Source organism: Bos grunniens, chromosome 8 (assembly GCF_055505025.1).
Source record: "Bos grunniens cultivar Pamir isolate PY7600 chromosome 8, Bosgru_T2T1.0, whole genome shotgun sequence".
NCBI classification, from domain to species: domain Eukaryota; kingdom Metazoa; phylum Chordata; class Mammalia; order Artiodactyla; family Bovidae; genus Bos; species Bos grunniens.
This window is the reverse complement of record NC_141172.1, coordinates 16225688-16242925: the sequence shown is the minus strand read 5'-3', so window position 1 is coordinate 16242925 and position 17238 is coordinate 16225688. Positions and strand designations below refer to the sequence as shown.

At 41.6% G+C, this 17238-nt stretch overlaps 1 pseudogene; it reads right to left on the bottom strand.

Moving 5' to 3' along the window:
* Window positions 1-1435: 1435 nt before the first annotated feature.
* LOC147366708 (translin pseudogene) overlaps window positions 1436-17238 on the bottom strand; it is a 42442-nt pseudogene continuing 26639 nt past the window's right edge.

Here is a 17238-nt window from a genome sequence, read left to right as displayed (position 1 = left end):
TGGTGTATATATATATATACATGCAATGGAATATTACTCAGCTATAAAAGTGAATGAAATACGGCCATTTATAGTACCATGGATGGACCTGGAGATTATCATATTAACTGATATCAGTTAAGTTGGAGAAGACTCTTGAGAGTCCCTTGGACTGCAAGGAGATCCAACCAGTCCATTCTGAAGGAGATCAGCCCTGGGATTTCTTTGGAAGGAATGATGCTAAAGCTGAAACTGGAGTACTTTGGCCACCTCATGCAAAGAGTTGACTCACTGGAAAAGACTCTGATGCTGGGAGGGATTGGGGGCAGGAGGAGAAGGGGACGACAGAGGATGAGATGGCTGGATGGCATCACTGACTCGATGGACATGAGTCTGAGTGAACTCCAGGAGTTGGTGATGGACAGGGAGGCCTGGAGTGCTGTGATTCATGGGGTCGCAAAGAGTCGGACATGACTGAGTGACTGATCTGATCTGATCTGATGATATAATATGATATCATATTAACAGACAGTTAATATATAATATGATATTATATTAATAGAGAAAGACAAATATCATATGATATCATATATATGTGGAATTTAAAAACATGATACAAATGAACTTATTTACAAAACAGAAATAGCCTTATAGACACAGAGAACAAACTTATTACCAAGGAGAAGGGAGGGGAGGCATAAATTAGGTGTTTGGGATTAAAACACACACACTACCATATATAAATAACCAACAAGGTTATTGTTAAGGTAACCAACAAGGACCTACTATATAACATAGGGAACTATACTTGATATTTTATAATAACCTATAATAGAAAGTAATATTAAGAAGAACATATATATATATATGTATCTTTAATTGAAACACTTTCTGTACATCTGAAACTATCACAACATTGTAAATCAATGCTATTTCAACAAAAAAATTTTAGAAAAGATGATGGAACTTAAATCAGAATGAAATGAACAGAGTAAGAATATCTTTTATACTGCTGTATGTACAAAGATATATTTTTAAGAATGATGAGAGGTATTTAAAGAACTTAGTGACCCATTAGATTTGTAATTATATTTCAGGGAACAATTCATGACATGACATATCTGAATCATTGTAATAGTATATTGGATTATTAATAACATTATTAAATAAAATACATAGCATAATGTTTACAAAGTTATGAAAACTGTTGTATTAGCATTGTACAATGGACAATTTCTTTTTGGGGGGTGGGGGGGTGCGGTAAGCAAGAAAAGAACTTTAGCAAGAGATCGACACGTACGTTTGCTGACAAAACTGAAGTATATACTGAGTTACAGAGCAAATTCACTGAAAACAACAAAGAAAAACCTGTTCTTGTAAAGGCTATTCTGTCACCCCTTAAAAAGTGTTTCAACTCTGAAATACCATACAACCGGTTAAAAAATGACGGGGTATCCTAACTACCATGGGAGGCGCTGGGCTGGGCCTGGTGGGCACCGCTGGAGTCAGCAGGGCCGGCGGGCAGCCCCTGCTTCACGCAGGCGGCTGCTGGCTCCCTGTTGCAGCCCTGGATGGAGAGATCATAGACCACCTCCTTCACTTTCTTCACATCGTACTTCAGGCTCTCGTAGCGCTTCCTCAGGGAATCATTTTTGAGATTGAGGAGGCACAAGCCGGAATCCAGCTCTTTTGATGAAGGTGGAAATGTGCAGGGGCCGGGAGTAGTCTCCGGCGGTCACTCTGTTGATGGACAACCTCTACAGTTCACTAGTGAGAATGAGAACCCCCGAGAGATAATCATCCACATCCAGGTGAAATCCCTTCTCCTGATCAGGCTCAGTGCCAAGGATCTCGGTAACTGCTTCTCGGTTCACTATGGTTTCGGTCTCCAAGTACACACCAAATGCTGCCAAGAAGACCAGGCACTGCAGCACAAACCTTCAGTGCTCCTGAAACCTGTAATGCTATTCCGCAGGAAACTTGGTCTTCAAAGACGTTGCTGCTGCTGCTGCTGCTAAGTCGCTTCAGTCGTGTCTGACTCTGTGCGACTCCATAAACGGCAGCCGACCAGGCTCCGCCGTCCCTGGGATTCTCCAGGCAAGAACACTGGAGTGGGTGCCATTGCCTTCTCCAGTGCATGAAAGTGAAGTCGCTTAGTCGTGTCCGACTCTTCGCGACCCCATGGATTGCAGCCTACCAGGCTCCTCCGCCCATGGGATTTTCCAGGCAAGAGTACTGGAGTGGGTTGCCATTGCCTTCTCCTCAAAGACGTTAGATGTGTTTTTACTGTACCAAAATGTTCTCGAGCTTTCAAACGCCTCGGGAATGTCCTGAAACCCGGCACTCTGATGGACCCCTTGCAATAGAGTTAAAATCTCTCGAGCTGTTTGTTCTAGACTCTGTACAACTTTTCGGATTTCCTCTCAGATGTCTTGCAGCCAAAAAGCCCTGCAGCCCACTAAGATCTCACTCACGGACTTGCTACCAGCTTTACGACCGTCCGCCAGGGCTGCAAGGGTGGCCGGCAGAGTGCGCTCCGGAGACAACCCGCGCGGTCAGTCGCAACGCCCCGCCGCCACCGCCACTGCCCATGGACAACTTTTGAGTTTTGTTTTTTAAGATGCCCATTTAATTTTCAAACTGTTGTTGTTGTTCAGTTGCTAAGTTGTGTCCGACTCTTGCGACCCTCCATTTTACTTGAGTTAGATGGACGGCATCAACGACTCAATGGACACAAGTTTGAGCACACTCTGGAACATAGAGAAGGACAGGGAAGCCTGGCGAGCTGCAGTCCATGGGGTCGCAAGAGTTGGACCCGACTTAGCAACTGAACAACAGCAAATCATTTTACTTATAATGTAAAACTATAATTTAAAAAGTGGGACACGACCAAAGCAACTCAGAAGGAAGGCATATAATTAAAACACCACTCAATTTAGTTCAGCTCTTGCCTAGTTTATTTCATTTCTTCCATTTGCCTTCACTCCCATGGAGAAGAGGGTGTGGGGCAAGAAGATATGAATTCTACTCATGTTGCATAGGGATAAGAATGGACTCTCGGCTGCTTCATCATCTCCAAGAAACAGAATGGTGTTTCAAAATATTGAGTACTAGGACACAAGGATTCTCACATTCACAAACGAAACTAGATTTCTAGGAAGACTCATTTGATTAATTTGGACTATTGGGCCTATTTTGTTTTCAAAAGAATCAGGTTGTTGTTGTTAATGATGTTTTGCATTGTGTAACTCTAATGTAATTAATTCTTTGTCTTCTACCTTTAAACCATTTAAATGTGTGTGGACAGGGAAAGTATATGTAAGTAACAGTTGTTTAAAATGGAAGCTGTTGCGCTTTTTCAGTACAGTTTAGAGACAAAGAAAAGAATAGGAGATCTTAGATGACTTAATTATCAAGAGGTATCAATTACGTAAATAAGCCTGATAGTAAAGAAAGCATCTTTTCCTTACAAAGTGGTTACTGAGCCTGAAGCAGTGGTTATTAAACCTGAGCATGTATCAGAACCATCCAGAGGGCTTATTGCAAAACAGACAAAAGACTCTCCCTAGAGTTTTTTATTTAGTACGCGTGGGATGGAGCCTCAGAGTTTCTTTCTGACAAGTTCTCAGGTGATATGATGCTATAATTCAAGGACCACACTTTGAAAAGCGCTGCTGTAGGGAGACTTCCCTGACCCCTGACACTGGGTACGTTGGTCCTTTATGAGCCTGTCTGATTATCCCTCCCCAAGGACCATTACCCTGAAATCTGATGACTAACAAACACATCAATCTCCTTTATCAGACCTTGAGCTACCGGAAACAAGTGCATATCTAATTTAGTAGTGCATCCCCCAGGGACAGCGCAGGGCCCGAATGACAGAGACTTGTAGATAGTTCATAATTTAGTGTTGAATTATACTTGATTTATCATCAAATAAATGAAAACATAAGTTTTGAGGATGAAACAGAATGTCTGTGTATGTGTGTGTATTTGTAACTTGAAATACTCAGAACCATGATAAGGAAAATGCTGAGTATTCAGGGGAAAAAAAAGAATATTATAGAGGCAAGATATATCCAACCAAAGGAAAAATAAGAAATTAGACTTTGAAATTCACTTTAGCTACCATAGTGTGTGATGGGAATAAAATAATTTGGAAATATCACAGTAATATGTGTATAAATGTTTTGAACTTTTTCAGACATACTCTATGGCCCATAATACTCCATCCTGTGTAGCTAGTAAAACTGAGAATCACCCCAATTTACCTGGGTATAGCCAAGGGCACACCAGATATTAAAGAGATCACCCACATCCTAAACAGAAAAAGAGAATTATACGAAAAAAATGGAAAAGACCTAGTAGGTCACTCAGTTCTAGTCTCTGGAGTAGTGAAAGATTAAATAAAGTAACAGAAAAAAATTATGGAAATATACTAAAGAAAATGTAAGACTCTCTGATCCTTTAATTTTTAGTGCCTCATGAAGTTCAAGGGTTTATTGTCAACTCATTGCTTAAACCCCTATTCATCAGAAGAAAAATATTCCCTATGGTCTGCATTAGAAATGGAAATAAGGAAGGCAATGTAAAAAGTTGATTTTTGTGGTATTAAATGACTCACTTTTTCCTGTGTTCATGAATTTCTGGTTTGTAACTGTACTTATCCAAAATATTAAAATGACCTTCAGGCCAACCCCTTTACTTAAGAGTAAAAGGGGAAGGGAAAATTACTAGAAGTTGACCATTACAGAAATTACTTGTGAGGCATTTTTCTTTGATAGCTGCAGTTTCACTCATATTATCATCCTTTTCTGTTGACAAGTTTCCAAGATTTTAATCTTGGATTGGAAATGTTACCCTATCAGAAAGGACTTATATTGTCAGAAGCAGCGCTGTCTTGGAATACAGAATCATATATGAGAGCGCTTGCTGTATTGAAAAATATACCATTGCTAGGAAAGGCATTTAAATGTTTAGTCTGCCTGCTTATAAATCACTTTCAATGTGCTCAAGTTCTTAGACAACATATTGAAAGCTTTTTTATTTCTTTTATTATAGCAGTGTCATTTGCATTGCTGAACTTGGGGTTATGTTGGCAATTCCAGATAAACCCTTGCTCAGAGGGTTTATAACTGCAATTAAATTTCACCCTGGCTTGGAATTCGAAAGTAAAATTTTTGTGAGCTTTTTTTTTTTAACTTAAAGTATATCTGATGTTTTTAAGACATGATCAGATTGACAATTTGGGTTTACAAAGGGAAAACAAGTGGCTTAAAGCACAGAAGACTAACAAAGGCATTAGGAGACCACGTGTTTACCTAAATTCACAGATTTGCTTGGTTGTTTTAGAAGAACATAATCATGGTATTAAAATTTTTTTTCTATTAACTTGATTTGAAGACTGCTGCTGCTTTTTTTTTTAATTGAAAAATGTTTTAATTGTATGGACAGCTTTTCCACTCCCTCTTAGTCAAAATATTTAAAATTCATTTAGACATCTCTTTAATCTTGGGCACACACACTGAATGAGTGCTTTCCCTTTCGCTGTCTTCTTACACAAAGCTAATACTGCCATCCTGTCTTCTGCCTACCACCTGGAGTTGTTCTGGGGATGAAATAAGTCTCAATGAGCTCAGAGTTGTTTGAGAAAGAGAGAAGTTAGGGTATGCTGACAGGAAGCCTTTGGTTTGAGAATGAAACTGAGTTAGAAATATGAAACAATGAAGCATTTCTGAGAAGGAAAATTTGAAGGAGATTTGGAATAACAAGAAAAGAAATGACTCCCATGTTTACTGGGTTTGAAAAAACAATCCTCAGCTTCTGGGTTCAAGAGTGGGAGTAGTTCGGCTCAAGGCTGGCTAAGGGAAGGGGTTCTCTTCAGGCTTTCCAGGACTTATCCTTCGATTCTCTCTGGTGGTGCTGATGCTGGTGCTGAGTCGTGTCCAATTCTCTGTGACCCCATGGTCTGTAGCCCGCTGAACTCCTCTGTCCATGGGATTTCCCAGGCAAGGATACTAGAGTGGGTAGCCATTTCTTACTCCAGGGGATCTTCCCGACTCAGGGATCAAACTTGTGTCTCCTGAATCTCCTGCACTGGCAGGCAGATTCTTTACAACTGTGCTACCTGAGAATCCCCCAACTTGCTCTACCTTTGTGAACAAAACAGAAGTAAAGACAACACAGGTTTACTGGCTTTGAAGTGAAATAAATCAGTAGTAATAAATCTAAATATGATTCTGACTCTGTAGTGGAGGAGAGAAAAACATCTGGCATAAAGGGAGATGTCTCTGCATAAAGGAGAAGGAATGTTCCTCCTCAGGACTCATTCCTCTGTGTATTGGCTCTTACAGAAATACAGCAATAATCAGATTGGTTAAAACTGCAACTCAATGCCACAGTAAAGATTTGAGGAGTAATGAGGACCTGGCTTCCCTGGTGGCTCAGTGCTAAAGAATCCACTTGCCAATGCAGGAGATGTGGGTCTGATCCCTCGGTCAGGAAGATTCTCCTGGAGAAGGAAAAGGCAACCCACTCTAGTATTCTTGCCTTCAAAACCCCATGGACAGAGGAGCCTGGCAGGCAAAAGTCCATGAGGTCCCAAAAGAGTCAGATACAACTTAGCAACTAAACAACAAGGTCCTTCAATACTAGGCCATGTATGCGCAGGCCCATGAAAACTACAAGGTAACCCAAGAATCCCAGTGGACGTGGAGATCACTTGGGCGGATTGAGAGGTTCCCAGTAACTCTCTCCAAGAGTACAGATGCCAACATTAGATGGCAGTTGCGGGAGGAGGAGACACAATCTACCCCACTTATATGTCTAGCCCACGTTCTTACACAGACCTCCACTGTGGTCTGATTTACAGGCTGAAATGATTACTGTAGAGGCAGCATGCATCACTGGGAGTCTGCTGTAGAAAATCATGAGAGCCTATGTAAGGGAGTTGGGGCAGAAGTGAAAAGGAGATATAATCTGAGGCATATTTAGGGGAAACAATTGACAAGAATTGATTTCCAACTAGATGTGAGATGAGGATGAGGGATACAAGAAAATAAAGGAAAACTAAGATGTTAAAATATCAGGAAAATCAATTAATGCAAATAGACAAAATAAGGCTGCACAGGTGAAGCATGGTTCATTTCACAGTGTGAGACACCATCACTGGGGAAAACAAGGCTGGGAGAGAATGGGAGGTGACTTATACAGAGTTCACAGAAAAAGCATGACAACGAAATGAACACAGTGTCGAAAGATTACTGTGAATACACATACCCAGATTCTCTCTTAGATAACCCCATTCCTCTGTACATGCTAGGAAACTGACTACGGACCAAATAAATGAGCTGCGCCAGTACTGAGTGGGAAGAGCAATTAAAACAATTTAAAGAAAGATGGGAGGACCTTTAAGTCCATAAGGTCTAACTTGACTTCTGAGAAACCCAACAGCCTCTACCATCAATGTGCCCACATCCAGCCAAGTAGAAAAGAAGAAACATGCCATGCTGCATCTTAAAAATGGCAATTTACTCTTCAGAAGCTCCAGGAAAGAACCAGTACATGAAAAAAGCGTCCCATTATTAACACAGTTGTCTAGTTTAATGACTGCACAGTGTTATCCCTACACAAAGAAGAAAAGACAGGACAAGAAGCAGAATTGGATGGAGAGAAGAGTTTAGTTTGGAGCATTCTAATTATGTAACACTGCCCATTAGGTGAGTGAAAGCACAGAAGGAAACTCAGGAGAGTGAAGAGGTCTGAGGACAAAGTAACCTTTCTCCTGCTCACATTGAGAATTGGAACGAATCATAAGTGTAATTTTGATATGTTACACATTTACGAAAATCTCTGTCTTCTACTCTGTCTTACCAAAAGCCAAAGTTGACTTCTTCTACATGTGAGAATAAAAAGTGCAATAAGCAGCCAGGTGAAAATTCCACCCTGCCACAGTAAGAAGCCAAGGATAAAAGCAGCTTGAAAAGGAACAAGGAGCTTCCGTATCTAGCAGATTCTCAGACGAGACGCACTGAGGAACTCTTCTACTGAAAAGAGCAAAGAATGCTGAGCAAATATAAATAATATGTATCAATGAGCTAGCAGACAATTAAGAAATTCTCAGGGGCCAGTGGTTAAGTAAAAGAGGAAATCCAGGTAAGCAGATACCTGAAGCCAGCCTTCACTCTGAGGGTAAGAGAAAGGGTATAGAGGTGGGTGTTCTGTTGTTATTCTATATATTCTGCACTTATTTTGTAAATATGCATTCATGTTTCCACTGCTGAATGTGTCACGTCAGTTACCCTGTTTCTCTGATGTGTTCTGTGCCCTGAGAAAGCTGGTCTTTAGGGACTGCATCAAACCCACGCCACCCCTCTAGCTCCCAGCTGAGTCTGGCCATGACCACAGATAGCAAATTATGGGAGCAGAGTATATACTCTCCCGGATCTTTCCCTCCCAGGGAGCCAAGGTTAGCCATGTTCCTTTGCCAAAGGAACTCCAACAGAACATAACTCCTATTGGCTACTCAACTTCGAAGAGAGTTCCCTGTGGCCCCTGCAGGCCTGGGTGTGGCAGTTCAGTTCAGTCACTTAATGTGTCCAGACCTTTGTGACCACATAGACATCATCACGCCAGGCTTCCCTGTCCATCACCAACTCCCGGAGCCTACTCAAACTCATGTCCATTGATTCAGTGATGCCTCCAAACATCTCATCCTTTGTCAGCCCCTTCTCCTCCCGCCTTCAATCTTTCCCAGCATCAGGGTCTTTTCCAGTGAGTCAGTTCTTCGCATCAGGTGGCCAAAGTATTGGAGTTTCAGTTTCTGCATCAATCCTTCCAATGAATATTCAGGACTGATTTCCTTTAGGATGGACTGATTGGATCTCCTTGCACTCCAAGGGACTCTCAAGAGTCTTCTCCAACACCACAGTTCAAAAGCATCAGTTCTTCAGCACTCAGGTTTCTTTATAGTCCAAATCTCACATCCACACATGACTACTGGAAAAACCATAGCTTTGACTAGATGGACCTTTGTTGGCAAAGTAATGTCTCTGCCTTTTCATATGCTGTCTAGGCTGATCATAGCTTGCCTTCCAAGGAGCAAGCATCTTTTAATTTCACGGCTGCAGTCATCATCTGCAGTGACTTTGGAGCCCAAAAAATAAAGTCTGTCACTGTTTCCATTGTTTTGCGACCTATTTGTCATGAAGTGATTGGACTGGATGTCATGATCTTAGTGTTCTGAATGTTGAGTTTTAAGCCAACTTTTTCACTCTCCTCTTTCACTTTCATCAAGAAACTCTTTAGTTCTTCTTCACTTTCTGCCATAAGGGTTGTGTCATCTGTGTTTCTGAGGTTATTGATATTTCTCCTGGCAATCTTGATTTCAGCTTGTGCTTCATCCAGCCTGGCATTTCTCATGATGTACTCTGCATAGAAGTTAAATAAGCAGGGTGGCACTATGCAGCCCTGACATACTCTTTTCCTGACTTGGAACCAGTCTGTTGTTCCATGTCTAGTTGCAACTGTTGTTTCTGGACCTGCATACAGATTTCTCATGAGGCAGGTCAGGTGGTCTGGTATTCCCATCTCTTTAAGAATTTTCCACAGTTTGTTGTGATCCACACAGTCAAAGGCTTTGGCATAGTCAATAAAGCAAAAATACATGTTTTTCTGGAATTTTCTTGTTTTTTCAATGATCCAGCAGATGTTGGCAATTTGATCACTGGTTCCTCTGCCTTTACTAAATCCAGTTTGGACATCTGGAAGTTCTTGGTTCATATACCGTTGAAGCCTGGCTTGGAGAATTTTGAGCATTACTTTGCTAGCATGTGAGATGAGTGCAATTGTGCGGTAGTTTAAACATTCTTTGGCATTGCCTTTCTTTGGGATTGGAATGAAAACTGACTTTTTCCTGTCCGGTGGCCACTGCTGAGTCTTCCAAATTTGCTGGCATATTGAGTGCAGCCCTTTCACAGCATCATCTTTTAGGGTTTGAAATAGCTCAACTGAATTCCATCCCCTCTACTAGCTTTGTTTGTAGTGATGCTTCCCAAGACCCACTTGACTTCACATTCCAGGATGTCTGGCTGTAGGTGAGTGATCATACCATTGTGGTTATCTGGGTCATGAAGATCTTTCTTGTATAGTTCTTCTGTGTATTCTTGCCACCTCTTCTTAATATCTCTGCTTCTGGTAGGGACATACCATTTCTATCCTATATTGTGCACATCTTTGCATGAAATGTTCCCTTGGTATCTCTAATTTTCTTGATGAGATCTCTAGTCTTTCTCATTCTATTTTTTCCTCTATTTCTTTGCATTGATCACTGAGGAAGGCTTTCTTATCTCTCCTTGCTATTCTTTGGAACTCTGCATTCAAATGGGTATATCTTTCCTTTTCTCCTTTGCCTTTTGCTTCTCTTCTTTTCTCAGCTATTTGTAAGGCGTCCTCAGACAACCATTTTTCCTTTTTGCATTTTTTTTCCTTGGGGATTGTCTTGATAACTGCCTCCTGTACAATGTCACGAACCTCTGTCCATAGTTCATCAGGCACTCTGTCTACCATATCTAATCCCTTGAATCTATTTGTCACTTCCACTGTATAATCGTAAGGGATTTAATTTAGGTCATACGTGAATAGTCTGGTGGTTTTCCCTACTTTCTTCAATTTAATTTTGATTTTGGCAACAAGGAGTTCATGATCTGAGCCACAGTCAGCTCCCAGTGTTTTCTGCTGACTGTATAGAGTTTCTCCAACTTTGGCTACAAAGAATATAATCAATCTGATTTTGGTATTGACCATCTAGTGATGTCCATGTGTAGAATCTTTTCTTGTGTTGTTGGAAGAGGGTGTTTGCTATGACCTGTGGGTTCTCTTGGCAAAACTCTCTTAGCCTTTGCCCTGCTTCATTTTGTACCCCAAAGCCAAATTTGCCTGTTACTCCTCTTGACTTCCTCCTCTTCCGTTCCAGTAATGGTTTAAGGATGTGGTAGTCCCGGGGAATGTCAGCACCCTTTATTGTTATTCTCTTAACCCTGCTCACACCTTTGTAAATAGTCTCACATTAACCATCATTAGTTACCCTACTTGATTAGTTACCTAATGCAAGAGGGTAAGCCCCTTGCAGGCCCCTGATCAATATAGCTATACAGTAGTTAGAGGAGAAATTGTTTATAGAAAGATAAAGAAGACAAAGGAAACAAACGTATGAGGGAAAGGTGGTGTGTACTAAGTCGCTTAGTGGTGTCTGACTCTTTCTGACCCTATGGACTGTAGCCCACTGGGCTCCTCTGTCCATGGGATTCTCCAGATGAGAATACTGGAGTGGGTTACCATGCCCTTCTCCAGGAGATACCCCAGTCCAGGATAGAACCTATGTCTCTTTTGTCTCCTGCATTGGCAAGCGGATTCTTCACCACTAGTGCCACCTGGGAAGCCCATGGGGAAAAGTGGGAGAAAGGATAAATTGAGAGACTGGGAATGACGTATGCAAATTACCATACATAAAATAACTAATAAGGACCTACTGTACAGCACAGGGAACTCTACTCAATGCTCTGTAATGACCTATGTGAGAAAAGAATCTAAAGAGTAGATATATGTATATGTATAACTGAGTCACTTTGCTGTACAGCAAAAATGGACGTAACATTGTAAATCAACTAATGGCCAATAAAAATTAATTTTGAAGGAAAGAAGAGTGGTTAAAAGAGGCAAATACTATAGAGATTGTATACCTTTAAGGCTAAGAAGGAAAGAACAGACATGACAATAAACAGGCAACCAGTGACCTTTATTAGTAGGGAAAGCCTGTGCATAACAGTGGGGTTAGAAGAAGCATCTAGGGGATTAGCGACTGGGACAACAGACTCAATATAAGGAGATATTTCTCTGGAGAAGTTTGGCATTAAAGGAAGCAATTTTCTAGTGTTTTGAGATGGTAAAGCCAGCACACACACACACACATTTTCAGTTTAGGGTTTGATAAAGAAAGAGATCAAGCCAGAGAAGAGATTGCAAATTGAAGTGTCAAAAAGAATAACTGATAGATGCTGCTGCTGCTGCTGCTGCTGCTAAGTCACTTCAGTCGTGTCCGACTCTGTGCGACCCCATAGACGGCAACCCACCAGGCTCCCCCGTCCCTGGGATTCTCCAGGCAAGAACACTGGAGTGGGTTGCCATTTCTTTCTCCAATGCATGAAAGCGAAAAGTGAAAGTGAAGTCACTCAGTCAAGTCCGACTCTTAGCAACCCCATGGACTGTAGGCCACCAGGCTCCTCCATCCATGGGATTTTCCAGGCAAGAGTACTGGAGTGGGGTGCCATTGCTTTCTCCAAACTGATAGATGAGGGGTCTGCAAGGTAGCAGGAAGAGATAGAATCAAGATAATGAAGTAAGAACCTTTCTCTTCTGAAAAGAAGTTGAAAAAATAAAGGTAAAAGAAGATCAGGACAACTCTGGACTTGAGATCGGTGCACATTTCGAGCATTCATTCTTGTCTGTTTTTCTTCCCTTCTACAACAGGAGCAACAAGGTTTCCCTTGGAAGCAGGGAGGTGTGAAGGGTGAGGCTGGAGGCTGGATAAAACTGGTAAATTTTGGAATAAACTGTGGGCATTGGAAGAGGTGTGTTTTACTTTAAGTAAATCATCTCTTTTTGTTCACAGTAGCTAACCCACCACCAATGGGGGTGAGCAGGGGACAGCCACTCAAGTGTCCAACAAACAAGTTTCCTTAGCTTTCTGGACGGCAATCATATGCATTTCTGTTGGCTTCTATGGCTGTGATGCTCTAAAGGTAACCCAAGTTCATGTAAATCTGACACAAGGATTACAAATATTCATCAGGCATCCCAACAAAGGAAATGCAGCAGGCGCAAAAGCGAGAGAATAAGTGAGAGCAACCGGAGGGGGAAAAACCTAGCAACCAGCAAATAACACCATCCAAATTCATCCTATGCAGTCACTGGCGCTTTAACAGGGAAGCAAAGAAAAGCAGGTTTGATGAGGCTTTGTGTCTTAATAAAACATCTTTGAGGATTGAGGAAACAACATATACAGAGCGTTCTGTGTTCCTTCATCATCAAAGGCACAGGATTAATGGATGCGGCTCTTCTTTCTCATGTATGACAATGTATTTATCATTCTTTACTTTACTCTGAGACTGGATAAGAACAGCTCCATCCGGTTGCCCTGCCAACCCTTCTCAAGTAAGAGGAGAGTTCAGACTCCACTTTGTGTTTGACTGTTATATCCCTCCTATTGAAGCTGACCTGAATAGAAAAGCTACCCACTAATGGCGTAAATGTCAACACTGTAAACAAGCTTTAGAAATGAGAAACAGCCATGATAATCAAGCTATCTAAATGCAAGTGCTATAAGCTTCAAAAGTTGTGGCTAATAATTTCTGTAAGTAAATCTCATTTTAATGTGCCTGTGTGTGTGTGCAAAGTCGATTCAGTCATGTCTGACTCTTTGCGACCCCATGGACTGTAGCCCACCAGGCCCACCAGGCTCCTCTGTCCATGGGATTCTCCAGGCAAGAATACTGGAGTGAGTTGCCATGCCCCTCTCTAGGGGCTCTTCCTGACCCAGGGATTGAATCCCTGTCTCTTACATCTCCTGCATTAGCAGGAGGGTGAGCAGGAGGGTTCTTTCCCACTAGCACCACCTGGGAAGCGCCTTTAATGTGCCCACTGTATGGCAAATACACTGCATGAAAACTCCATCACCAAAGTGGGGAAAGGCAGAGAGTGAGGTGGCAAAGCTTCAGGCCTGCATTCTCTCTGCCTGACTCCACCCAACTAAAACAGTGGGTTTTTTACATGTTACAAATAGAATCTTCAGGTAAGAATGCATTTGAGCAAAGGACTTTACATCTGAGAATTTTGAAAATCACTGCACCAAAGGAACACACAATGGAAGGGAATCCTTCCACAAATCCTTCCTTAAACTAAATACTTGTTTTCATTTCTTGTGCAGACATTTATTGAGCATCTTCCGTGCACAAGAGTATGATCTTTTCACTATGATGGGCAAAGAAGTTAAAAATACAGGAGAGAAGGAGGAGGGAAAAAATGGAAATTAACGGATAGGAGTGCCATTCTTGAGAAGGATGAGTGTGATCTTGAGCACAAGAAAAGGGACTAGCGTCAGCTGCAGGAGGAAAGCCTTGTCCACAATGAAACAAAAGACACAAATGGCTTTGTGGTATGGGGGTGGGGAGAGTAAATAGAGAGGGGAGGGAACTCAGAATATGAGAGGAGTCCTGCCTGGTGGCTGTGATCTCCTTTATAAATTGTTCTCCATTCATCCCACATTCATCAACTACCTACCCCATGCCAGACATTGTGCTCAGTGATGATGGACATGGGCAGCGTCCCTTGGGAACTTGCAATTCAGCTGAAACAGTGAAACCAGCAGATTCAAGGCTACAATTCAGACAGCCGGCGAGAAAACCCATAAGGCATGGGAAAGAAAATAGGCACTGTGTGGATACAGAGGAGATCATTTTGGACCTAGCTAACCAGAAAAATGAGGATGATGAGGTGTTCAACAGATGGAGGTGGTGTGAGGTGATAACAGGAGTATTCTGTTTAATAACATAGTGATGATCTTTGTATATCACAGACCATCATAGCCTATGCATCTTAAAAGAAGGTACATATGTCTTTCAGATACGTTTCATTTAATTGTCACAATAATCTCGCAAACCATTTACTACTGTCACCACTTAACAGATGGGGGTGGGAAATCTCTAGGAAGGAGAATAACTTACTCAAAGACATTTCCTTGATAAAGGGCAAAGCCAGGATTTGAATCTAGGTCTGTCTGAGTCCAAAGTTCATGTTCCATCCTCAGCACCAGACTGCCTCTTCATTGATCTTTTTTTTCATCATTTTTTTCCTGCCTCACTTTCCCTGAATCTTTCAACTCACCTGCACTCAGTTGATGAGTAATCAAACTTCTTTTAAAGAATAATTACATACTTCTAAGTAATGTTTATCACAGTAGCAAATGTGTACTGACAGAATATATACTCTCTTTTAAACTTTGACAGGTTTCCATTTATCAGAACCAGAGATAACCAATTCAAACTGAAAAGGTCACTCTAGAGCCTCATTCCCACCAGAGATATCATGTGGCTTCAAGAAACTTCAAGGTAACCATGCGTTACTCATCTGAGGATCTTCAGAACTTAACCCAGAGCCTAATGCAAAGGAACAATCTAATTAATGCTAATTGAGAGGAAATGGATGAATAATCAAATATTCCCTTTGCTTTGTGCTGAAGAATTGATGCTTTTGAACTATGGTGTTGGAGAAGACTCTTGAGAGTCCCTTGGACTGCAAGGAGATCAAACCAGGCAATCCAAAATGAAATCAACCCTGAATATTCACTGGAAGAACTGAAGCTGAAGCTCCAATACTTTGGCCACCTGATGCGAAGAACTGATTCATTGGAAAAGACCCTGATGCTGGGAAAGATTGAAAGCAGGAGGAAAAGGCAGCGACAGGGGATGAGATGGCTGGATGGCATCACCGACTCAATGGACACGACTTTGAGTCAACTCTGGGAGATAGTGAAGGACAGGGAAGCCTGACATGCTACAGTCCATGGGGTCGAAAGAGTTGAACATGACTTAGCAACTGAACTTTGTTTTCAGTGAATGGGCTGATTAAATTAGGCAGAAGAAGCTGTTCTATATGGCAAACTCTCCACATGTCAAACCCATCAACCAATAATGAGACTGCACCATGTGCTAGGATGTGCTCTCTTGCTCAGTTGGGTCCGACTCTTTGTGATCCCGTGGACTGTAGCCCACCAGGCTCCTCGGTCCATGGGATTTTCCCAGCAAGAATCCTGGAATCTATTGTCATCTCCTCCTCCAGGGGGTCTTCCTCACCAAGACCTCTTGGATTCAAGAGACCTGAATCCAAGCCTCTTGTGTCTCCTACAGTAGCAGGCAGATTCTTCACCACTATACCACCTGGGAAGCCCCAGTTGCCATGATATTGGTGGTGGTTATTTGTTTCTCTGCATACTGACTTGTTTATATTTCAACACCCAGCTTTTCCATTTCCATTCAATTGTTATTTATTTAATTCTAATGACCACCTATGAAATAAGATACATTATCCTCATTTTGCAGCTGAGGAAACAACAAAGGCTCAGAAATATTAATAGTTTTATGATCTCCATCAATTCACTCAGCTAATAAGGGCTGGAGACTGGATTTCACTGTGGAATGTTTTTGATTCCCAGTTTGCAAAGGACAACTTATGAAGAAGTCTTAGAAGAAAGCCATTCCAAAAACTCACTGATCTCTTCTGCCCGAGAAAAAGTTCTATACTCGCAGGACCAGCCTTGCACTTGGTTTTGCCCAAGAGGCATTAAGAGAAAATTCTGTCACAGAGATAGTCTCTGCAAATGAAATTGGAAGATCCAGGAAACCGGAGAAAATAAAATACCCAGATTTAATTTTCTACAAATACATCTATCATTAATCTTTTAAATGGATTTTATAAGAACTTTATTACACATAATTCTAGTCCTGAAATCTCAGATTTACAGAGGCTAAAATTTCCATAAAATATAAAATGTGAATAATTTAGATTACATCCTACTGTACAATAAATACACACCCCAGACAGGAAAAGATCTATAACCTCATTTTCTTCCTGACATCCACCGAGCAGCTTTTCCTGGCAAAAAGTTTGCTGACTCAAGCAGTTCAGCCAGAATCCTAACAAAGAAAAGGGTAGTTCTCTTTGGCTAAAATGCCTTTCTTACCAAACACAGTTTAGAGAGGTGCCTCTAGAGTAATGGCTGCCCAGTTTTAAATTCTACTTCTGCCATTTACAATCTGTGTGATGTGACCTTGGACAATTTAGGAAAACTCTCTGTGTCTGTCCTCCTCCAGGGCTAGGACTATTATGAGGCTTAAATGAAAATAATGCATATAACCTAATTAATTTATTTCTAGGCACAGAGCAGGCATCCAGTAAACGCCATCAGCATTATGTATTATGTGTACACATGTGTGCTGTGCCGTGCTGAGTCTCTTCAGTCCTGTCTGACTCTTTGCCACCCCATGGACTGTAGCCCACCAGGATCCTCTGTCCATGGATTCTCCAGGCAAGAATACCGGAGTGGGTTTCCCTGCCCTCCTCCAGGGGATCTTCTCAACTGAGGGACTGAATCCACTTCTCCTGCATTGCAGGCAGATTCTTTATCACTGATCCACCAAGAAAGTCCCC